The sequence below is a fragment of the Apodemus sylvaticus genome, chromosome 23, assembly GCF_947179515.1.
Source record: "Apodemus sylvaticus chromosome 23, mApoSyl1.1, whole genome shotgun sequence".
NCBI classification, from domain to species: domain Eukaryota; kingdom Metazoa; phylum Chordata; class Mammalia; order Rodentia; family Muridae; genus Apodemus; species Apodemus sylvaticus.
Genome location: NC_067494.1, coordinates 11,054,686 through 11,065,402, shown reverse-complemented (window position 1 = coordinate 11,065,402; position 10,717 = coordinate 11,054,686). Strand labels below are relative to the sequence as shown.

Below are 10,717 nucleotides of genomic sequence, written 5' to 3'. Positions count from 1 at the left end.
ATAACTACATAATGTATTAACAGGAAGAAAAGGAAACAATTTTTCATGTCAGCGTGTTCAGAAAAAAATGAAAAAAAAATACCAATTTCAGATGCAGAAACCCCCTTCACATAGCATCTGTCTTCACTAACACTGGCCATTCTTTCTAATGATTTTCCTTCTATTCTATTCTAAGAAAAGAAGATAAGCCATTAGAGAAGAAGTCACTTCCAAGGACAATATGTGTGAATTTAAATTTACAGATAATAGAAAAAAATCAAGGAACTAAATAATAATAATACTGGGATTTGAAATTTGTGTCTTTTACTGATACATCTTTCATCTAACGTTGTATATTTGGATGTGTCAAAGTTACAAAAAAAGCTGAGATACTGAGAAAAGACACGAAGGTAGGTGTTTCCTGTCACGTGGGGTGAACATGCCTGAGCTAAGCATGCAAGGATAAGGCTGGGAAGGAGAACGTCCTCATCCGTCCCCAGCCAGCCTCAGCCTGCTCCTGTCTCCCGAGCCCGGCGGCTCTTCCCCAGGCTCTGAGGCCAAGTGGAGCAGAGCATCACAGCCTTCGTTTCCTTGGTAACCTGGACCGCGGTTTGTTGCTGTTTGTTATGAAAGGGCCCTCTCTATTGCGGTTCTTCAGGGGCGGAGGTGGCCGGGGACGAAGTCGGGGGGGGGGGGGGGATAAAAAAGACACAGGGGGTAGAAAAGACAGAAAACAGAACTTGGATTGCCTCTCAACTGAGATCCATTTTCCTTCTTCCAGTTCAGAAGGTCGTGGCCGGCCGCGGTGACGTCCACCTTGCCCAGCCCTTCCTACTAAAGGCGGAGGCGCTGTCAGGCTGGAGAGCTGTTAGGACATTTCCTGTGTGTCCCGGTCCTGGCCGCGGCTCTGTGTAGCCGGGGTGGATTTCGACATTGTTCTCCTGATGTAAGGCCGCTTTATCGGCTCCTCCCTAAGTCTCTTTTAAACACAATAAACTAACTGTGTCTTCACATTCCTCAGGGAAGTCAAGCTTTCTGGTTCACAGCGAGAAGAAACGGAAGAAAGATTTTTTTCCCCAACTGAAAAGTCTTATTAAACTAATCTTAGTATAAATAAGGGAAAACGAGATGATTCAAGGAACCTTCTTCCAGAATAGCAAAAATGTCTTTTAGTTACAAACTGTTTTTTAAACCAGTTTTAATGCAGTTCTGCATCTGTTTTCTTAGGGTTTTCAAGTTCCAGATACCCTAGAATGTTGATGAAATGAATCAGAGATATAACAACAACAACAACAACAACAACAATAACAACAAAGTGAAACCAAAAGAAAGCATAGAGAATCCTTGCTAAGTAGCAAGAGAGATTTAGTGCTAAATAATCTCCTCAAGTTAAAAAGTCAGACGGCAACTTTAGGAAACCTAGTTTGCGGAACACCCCTATTTTAAATTATCGAAAATATTATGAGGTCTTTACTTGCAAATTGGAGTTCTTCAACTCTGAGTATTTGAGTTAACAATATGGGAGTTTTCAGAACTGTGCGGGAAAGGCACACCAAACTTTATACCACTTTTTCAGGAAAAGATGGGATTTTCCCACTTATGAAGGATTTCTAATTATTATACAAACTTGGTGAAAAAATAACGGGAATCATTACATAAAATAGTAAGGTAATTTTGCTCTCTCATTCTGACATTTCATTCCAGGTTTTCCCCACACATATCCTTCTGTAAATACAGGACACATTATCAACTCAACTTGATTCTCCCCCGCCCCCAAAGAAACTGTCTTTTTTTTTTTTTTGCAGTTGTTTTATATATAGTTTTGTAGAATATTGCCAATCCAAAGTGTGATTGTTGTCTGTCCATTGCTATGTCCATGAGGAGTACATATATACATGCATGCATATATAAACATACATATCTGTTCATTTTTCGATTATAAATAGCATCCCCGTGTAAGCGATGGGAGGACCTGGTGACACACCATTTCTGGCTCGCCCTGAGTCCTTGGAGACACTGAGTCAGAGTATTAAACTCCTCTGAAAACTGCTTTCAAAATGGCTCCAGTGATTATTAAAATCACCAGTACGCACTCATTTCAGTTTCATGATGTCCTCAGTAAGATTAGATATCGCATTGATGCCTGAATAGTTTTAGTTTGCTTACATTTTATAATTGCATTGTTTGGTAATTAGGATGGATGCATTCTCATATTTATTTCCTAATATTCTTTGCTCTTTGTAAATGTGTTGGTTCAGATGAAGAAAATACAGTTCAGGTGGTGGTCGGATGATAATCACGAAATGTGTCCTTGACTAGAAACTGAGCAAGCCTCCAGTGTTCTGATAAACAGCCTCTACCGTGTCATCCTAAACGCAGTTCTCCTCTGAAGTAGTAATTTTGACTAAATTGGCTTGTAGGGCATTGAGTATTGATGTGAGATGTCTTAGGTATAATATTGTGGCATTATCTGTAGGAATTATGACTGTTGTTCTCAAATCTTTGAACAGATTTGATGTATTTGGCTCTCCAAATTTTGCCATGGTTAATAACAAGCAGTAATAAGTATTTGAATTTCAGTAAATTATTTTCTAAAATTTTCAAATGTCCTAAAGTTATTTTAAATGTTTTAAGATTTGAGAAGTCTTTATAGCTAAAATCTCTGTAACTATCTGAATGTTTTTGAATCAGTTGCGTTTTGCAATACAGAGAATAATTGCTGAATATTGTATTAGCTTTATAAAGTTGTTTTGAGGAGGAGTTAGAAGTAGTGGTTGTAGCTTACCTTTCGGGTGGGGGGGGTTAATGGACACAGGGACTATTACATTTCTGTTAAGGTTTCAAGAGTATTGGAATAAAAAATTAAAGTCAGTAATACTTTAACTGATGCTAGAGCATTGCTTTTCTTTATCAATGTTGAGGTATCAGGGAAAGTTAGATTTTCACAAATAAAATAAATAAATAAATATTTTCATGTAACATGTTTTTGCCCTCTCCGTTCCTGGGGTTCAACCCAGGCCCCCGTCCTGTCCTTGAAACTGTCTACCCCAAGTTCACAACCCCAGGCCCAGAGCGATGCTCTGTGACGGCTTGTTGTTGCTGTTGCTTTTTGAGTTTCATTTATGTGCACCCTATTTAATTCTGTTTTGCAAGGCTGAGGGGTAGTGTGTCCAGGCGGGGCTCAAGGGAGAGCTGGATTTTAAAGGAAGCCGATTTGGAGGATGCATTCCCATCCCTTGATCAATCACGATGCACCCTGTGGGGGCGGTTCGTGGGAACTGAGCTCCACCCAGCCTCACACCTCAGCAGAACGACTACACGCCAATAGTTAAACGATGACGGTACTCACAGCATTTGAGAAAATGCTCACAGAGTCTTGAGACAGTCTCTCACATACGCACATGTACACACGCCATAGCCGTGCACACACAAATTGGTAGACATATTTTTATGTGGAAGCTGGAATTTCCTGTAAGGTTTTCTTGAGACGTATAATATTTATCCGAATTCTTGGAAACAACACCATGCTTATCTGACAGATAATAGCAATAAACAGCTCTGTTCCCTGCAGGGAAGTTGATGTGGTAGAAAGCAAACAGCCATGTCTAAAGGGCCAAACATTTCTTCTTTTCGGTGCTGACTTCTATTTGTCTTCAATTCAGAGTAATGCAGAACTCACAGGGCTTGCATCCAGTCTCTGAAATAAAACATCCGGTAAAGCATATGGTGTCTGTTCCACAGGAGAACCTTTCCTAAGGTTAAGAGTTGATTTGGATGACCAGGTCTCATGCTCGCTTTATAAACCTTAGACAGAGCGCCCTCGCCCCCTTGTGTTCTTCTGCGGTATTGCCCGTGGGAAAACAAAACCCGAGTCTCTGTGAAGAGCAGGAGAAAGGTACTTCTAGGGCAGTAGTGTGAGGTCTCCCTGTGAACCCATGTGAGGGACTTCTTTATGTCACACACCTTAGGTTTGGTCACCGCTATTTGCGTCATGTTTTTCTTTAGTCCTGAGCCACTTTATATAATCACTTCAAGCTTTTGACCTTTTGTGATCTCAAAGACAGTGGTTACTGGTGAAAAAAAAAATTAATTGGGCTTCTGTGATATTTTGGGCATCGTTTTAAATGCCAAAAGAAACAGGAAAGGGGACACTTATCTTTCTGTTACCTGTTCCGGGATCTTCTTTGTTTTGCGGAGGAATCTCATTTTCCACAGCCTGCAGACTTAAGATAAACATAGAAAGTGCTTCCTGCTCTTAGGTGATCCCAGCCACCTCTAGATTCTTCTAAGTTCTGAACATCCTCAAAGCTGCCTTGAGTGTATTTGATAACCGTTCTCTAGGTGATTTCCACATAATACCAATTCCGAAAGCTATGGTCCTAATGCGCATCAAAAGCCTCTTCAAGTGACGTCCACGTTGCCTGCACGCTGTGAACGGGCATTGCTTTAGACAGTCGTGTTTCCATTTGGCCAGCGACTTACAGACTGGCTAATCTTTCCCAGAATCCTTCAGTCCCTTAGCACTGATGGCCTTTCTTTGTATGGGGGTTCACACCAGAAGCTTTGGCTGGAGAAATGAGTCGCTGCATCAGCCAAGCATCCAAGAGGCGTGATGAGGGCACTAGATGCTAGCAACAGGGAGGAGAAAGGTCAAAGATAGGACAGACACACTGGGAAGACGCTGCAGAGTACCACAGGCAATCCCCACGCACACGGATCCGCACAGTGGCACTGCTATGGGACCAACCCAGGATGCATTCTCTAGTGTGGCCACAAGCCATGTGTGCCTTGTCCTACCTGGTTTTTGAGCTTGACACTATAATACGCCTGGTCTGGGCAGTCCTCCTCAAAGGAGTTAGAGGGATTATTTTCCCCCTTTGTTTCTTTCGACACTTTAGATTGCAGCCCCCTCCTCCTGCCGCAGCTCCTTCCCCCCTCCCTTTCTCATCTGAGAAGGACAGCCCCCATCCCCAGAATCCACCCACCCTCGCACATCAAGTCACTGTAGGACCAGGCACACCCTCTCCCACTGAGGTCAAGCAAAGCGATTCAGCTAGGGGAACAGGATCCTCAGGCAGGCAACTGAGTCATGGCCCTGCTCCAGTTGTTGGGGACTTGATGAAGACCAAGCTGCACATCGGCTACGTGTGTGTGTGTGTGTGTGTGTGTGCTACATGTATGTATGTATGTATGCATGTATGTATGTGTGGCTACATGTATGTATGTGTGTGGGGGGGGCTACATGTATGTGTGTGTGTATGTGTGTGAGGGGGGCTACATGTATGTGTGTGTGTGTGTGAGGGGGGCTACATGTATGTATGTATGTATATGTGGCTACATGTATGTATGTGTGTGTGAGGGGGGCTACATGTATGTATGTGTGTGTGTGTGTGTGTGTGTGTGAAGGGATAGGTCCAGCCCATACTTGCTCTGGTGGTTCAGTTTCTGGGATCCCCAAAAGTCCAGGTTAGTTGACTGTTGGTCTTCTTGTGCTGTTCCTATCCTGTCCAGGTCCCTCAATCCTTCCCCCAACTAATCCACAGGACTCCCCGAGCTCCATGTAAGGCTTGGCTGTGGGGCTGTGCTTCTGTTTCATTGGCTGTTGGGTGAAGCCTCTCAGAGGCCAGTTATACTAGGTTCCTATCTGCAAGCATAACACAGTATCATTAATGGTGTCAGGGATCGGTGCTCGCCCGTGAACAGTCATTGTTGGCCATTCCCTCAGTCTCTGCTCCGTCTTTATCCATGAACATCTTATAGGCAGGGCACTTTTTGGGGCAAAGGTTTGCATGTGTGGGTCGGCGACTTTATCCCTCCATAGGGAGCCCTGCCTGGCTACAGGAGGTGACCACCTCAGGATCTATATCCCCCACTGCTAGAGTCTCAATTAGAGCCACCTCCATAGACTCCTGGGATCCCCACCCCCATCCCAGGTCTCTGGCACGCCCCAGAGCTGGCCCCTGACCCAGGAGTTAGAGTTGAGAGTTTTTGTTGTTTTTTTTTTTTTTTTTAATTTTTTTATTTTACGTGTGTGAGTACACTGTACCTGTCTTCAGACATACCAGAAAAGGGCAGCAGAATTTATAGATGATTGTGAGTCACCATGTGGCTGCTGGGAATTGAACTCAGGACCTCTGAGCCATCTCTCCAGGCTGGACTTAGAGTTTTTAAAGTTATTGACACAGAATCTAGCGCTATGTTCCAAATTTGAAACAAAGTTTCATGAAACCGAGGCTGCTCTCTTTGTGTTAAAACCCTCTTCCTTTTTATATCCTACACATTGACAGAGCAGTCGCTGCCCCCGCCAGGACTGTGGGTGGCTTTAACGACTGAGATGAGAAGGGTGATGACCGTGTCCGCCGTGTCCTCTGAAGTGCATGTTCGTACTTTCACTGTGGAATTTCCCCGTGAGGGCTCTGTCAGCAGTGCTCAGTTCATGTTCCCCTTGGGCTTCGATCTCATGAAAGCAGAGACTGTGTCTTACCCTTTGTGTGTCCTTAGCATTTAGGGCCAGACCTGCTTCAACAGGTGCTTCAGAAGATGAGCAGATACCGTAAGGAACAACAGAAACAGATTTCAGTAAGTAAACTGCGGATAAACTGAGGCCACACCCCCCCTTTTATATAGGCTAAGGGGGTGACGACAAGTTTCATTTTTGACACAGACTGTCAGGGGCTTCAATAAATTAAAAATAAATATAAAAACCCCTTTGAATTATTAGATAATAAAGAACATGGAACTTCGGAGAAGGAACCATGAATCATAACATTGAATCCTGCTTTTCAAGTCTGTCCACAGCCTGAAGTGGAATCTGTGTTCAGTGCTAAGAAGGCTGGCCAGTTTCTGACGTCAGGTTTTGTAACTGAGTAAAGTAGAAATAGATTCTGTTTCATGCTTTTTAGGAGACCTTTCCCTTTTTCTCACCATTTCTTGAAAAAAAAAAAGAAAAGCTTCCCTAAAATGCACAGACTCCAGTCCATATTCCCAACTGGGAACAAGTCTTAATTGCTATCTAAGAAAATCTAATAAAATAACTTATCTGTCATCTTCTGATATATGTGTATGCTTACACATGTTCAGAAGCACCTGTGTGGTGTGGGTGTGTGCACATATATGTGTGCAGGAACATGTGTGTGTTGTATGTACATACATATTTGCAGGTGAATATGTGTGTTGTACATGTCGCATGTGTACATAGATATGTGCAGGTGCATGTGTGTGTTATGTGTATATATGTGTATGCTGGTGAATGTGTGTTTTGTGCATTTTGTATGTGTATACATACATGAGTGCATGTGAATGTGTGTGCTGTGTGTATATATATCTGTGCAGGTGAATGTTTATGTTGTATAAGTTGTATATGTGTGTACATAAATAATTATATGTGAATGGGTGTGCTGTGTGTGTGTATATACATGAGCACAGATGGATGTGTGTGTTGTATATGTACATATAAATGTGCAGATGCATGTGTGTATTAGTGCTGTGTGTACATATATGTATGCAGGTGAATGTGTGTGCTGTGCTTGCATATTGTATGCGTGTGTACATATATGAGCACATGTGAATCTGTCTGCCATGTGTAGGAATGTGTGTTGTGTGTGTGTATGTACAAACATGAGCACAGGCGCAGGCATGTGCATATAAAAGCAAAATGAGATTTCATAAGCTTAAGACTGTGCATCGAAAGAAATGAATATGTTTGAAAGGATCTTTTCAGAATTGTAGAAAGTATTTACAAATTATATTTCCAAGATAAGGGATAGTCCTCCAGCATACATGAGAAACATCTGTTAGAGTTAAATAACAGCAATAATAAAGGCAATCCAATCAAATATGGAGAACGAATCTGAAATGATATTTCTCAAAAAAGACAAATGGCCACAGGTATCAGTGGAAATAGGGTCAACATCCTATTAGAGAATTACAGGTCAACAGCATGATTGAGTTCTCACCTCATCAAGAGAGCCACTGTCAAAACCCAGGAGCTAACAAGTGTGTGCAAAGACTCAGAGAACTGAGATATTCGTGTCCAGCTGTACATGGATTGTAAAATAGCACAGCTGTTATGTACGGGAAGCAACAGTGTGGCTCCTCCAAGATCACAGACACAACTAGGTCATGAGGATCTAACAGCCACACATGGAATACACACCTAGACAAACCTGAGGTGGGCCTGGAGAACATACTTGCGTAACTCTCATTAACTGTGACTGTAATAGAAGTGACTCTATGGAAACAACCCCAGTGACTATCAATAGACAATGTTAGTGGCTGGAGAGATGGTCCGAGTTCTTATCTCCAGGACGTAAGTGAAAAATTATCAGGCACAGTTGCACCTGGGCAAGGACTTGGCTGGAGAGGCAGAGACAGAGGCTCAGACTCACCAGACTTACTGGTCAGTCACAGTACTGCACACACACACACACACCACACACACACACACACACACAAGTATTTATACACAATGGGGCAGTATACAGTCTGACAGAGATGGAAATCACCTCATTGTTATGTAGGTAAGTCTCAAAGACTTACGCTAGGGCTGGAGAGATGACTCAGTGATTAAGAGCATTGACTGTTCTTCCGAAGGTTCTGCGTTCAAATCCCAGCAACCACATGGTGGCTCACAAACATCCGTAATGAGATCTGACACCCTCTTCTGGTGCGTCTGAAGACAACTACAGTGTACTTACATATAATAATAAATAAATCTTAAAGATGTCTTTAAAAAAGACTTATGCTAAGTAAATAAAAGAGATACTGTGCTATCATTGTGTTATTTCATTCACATAGAGTAGCTAAACTATTCAAGTCACAGAAACATCACTTAGAGTGGTTGCCAAAGACCATGGTATGGAGAGGAGAGAACTGATATTTAGTCTGTAGAGAATTTCAGTTTTGCTAAGTGAGAGAGTTCTAGATCCACGTCGCATGACAGTGTGAATATTCTTAATGCCACCAAACAACACATTGAAAGCAGTTAGCATGGGAAGTTTACCACTGCTTGACTTTTACCACAACAATAATAAATAAATAAATAAATAAATAAATAAATAAATAAATAAATAGCTGACACACCTTGTCTCCGGAGCCTCAAAGTTCAGCTTCTGAATTGTGAGCCGCTTCATCAGCGATGACTTCAGTCTCACTGAAAGCAGCGGTGATGATATAGACGATGGACGCGATACCACCAAGCGCTCGCACTTCTCCTCACTGCTCTTCAGAGTAAATGGGTCCCAGAGATGAATTAACGTGTGGCCTGTGAATGGAAAGCAAGGGAACTTGGGACTCTGCCCAGCCCTTCAAAGACAGCACTGCCCCTTCCGCTTGCACGCCGGTCTCCGATCAGCAGCCCCTTCACATTCCAAGCCCAGCTCTCGCTCACATAAACAATCTCCTCTCAACCGATCCGTCCCGTGCTCCGATGTGAGCACAGCAGCCACGTGCTTGCCTGGAGGTCTCCCAGATCGAGTCTCTTTGGGTCTGGCTTTTACATCTGCCTCCTTCCTATGTGGGTCACAGCGGCTGTTAAAATTCTGTAGAGTCCACAAGGAGCCACAGAAGCTAAACCCTTGTCAGACTAGCGGTCAGGGGTGCTGTGCATTTCTGATAGACCAGTGGCTGGACCAGAAATGGGCACATCCCTGTAACCTGACAGAAATGTAAATTCTAGTGTGCCACCCAGACCACAAGAATCAGAACCCCTGGCCTTGATGCTCACTGTTCTGAATGTTCCTGCTTTCCTGTGAGATTCTGGTACCAATCCTAGCAAACCCAGAACCTAAATCTAAATCTGAACCTAAAACTCTCCAGAAGTGTGCCAGCAGATGGCAGCATGCGACTGTGTCTGTCTACTTACCTCACTTGTCCTTGAGAAGACTAAATTATTGACAGAAGAAATGTCTGAGTTACCGGCTACTTAGTAAAAAATAATTGTAGTATTACCTTCCTTTCTAAATATGAAGAAGAAAGAGAATTCTCTGAAAGGACAGATTCAAAAGTCAGTTTAAAATAATGTATTTTTGGTTGTGAGCCCAGCTCTTTAATTGCAGAGCCATCTCTTGGGCCATAGAACTTGTGGGAGTGGCCAACCAACGACTGGTCCACCTGGAGACTCAAGCCTTATACTCCCTGGAGGGTCAGGAACCAGAGACTGCATAGCCATGAGACCTAGGATAGCACCAAATACAGCTAACGAATGCCTAAGGCCATTCTGCTGTACCAGTAGACTGGAGCCTAGCATAATCATTATCAGAGAGGCTTCTGACAGCAGCAGATGCAGAGACCCACAGCTAAACAGTACATGGAGCTCAGGAGACCCCTCAGAAGAGGTCAGGAAGGATTGTAGGAGGCAGAGGGATCTAGGACACCTCGAGAACATGACCCACATAATCAGCTAAGCAAGGCACATAGAGGCTCACAGAGACTAAATCGACCACCAGCAAGCCTGCATGGGTCTGACCCAGGCCCTCTGTATATTTGTTGTGGTTGTATAGTTTGTTCTTCTTGTGGGATCCAGAGTGAATGGGGACCTCTGACTCTTTTGTCTTCTTTGGGACCCTTTTCTTCCTCTTGGGTTGCCTTGTCCAGTCATGTGCCTAGTCTTACTGTAACATGATATGCCATATTTGCTTGGTGCTCCCAGGGAGCCTGCCCTTTTCTGAAGGGAAGTTGAGGAGTAGTGGATCTGGGGGTGAGGGCAAGGCACTAGAAGAAGAGGGAGGGGAAACTGTAG

The 10,717-nt window shown here is 43.4% G+C and overlaps 1 long non-coding RNA gene across 1 annotated transcript; it reads left to right on the top strand.

The window, feature by feature from the left end:
* Positions 1 to 442: 442 nt before the first annotated feature.
* LOC127673883 (uncharacterized) lies at positions 443 to 2,529 on the top strand. Its single transcript, XR_007975246.1, has 3 exons — positions 443 to 573; positions 761 to 925; positions 1,001 to 2,529. It is a non-coding gene; the product is annotated as an uncharacterized LOC127673883 (long non-coding RNA).
* Positions 2,530 to 10,717: the final 8,188 nt, after the last annotated feature.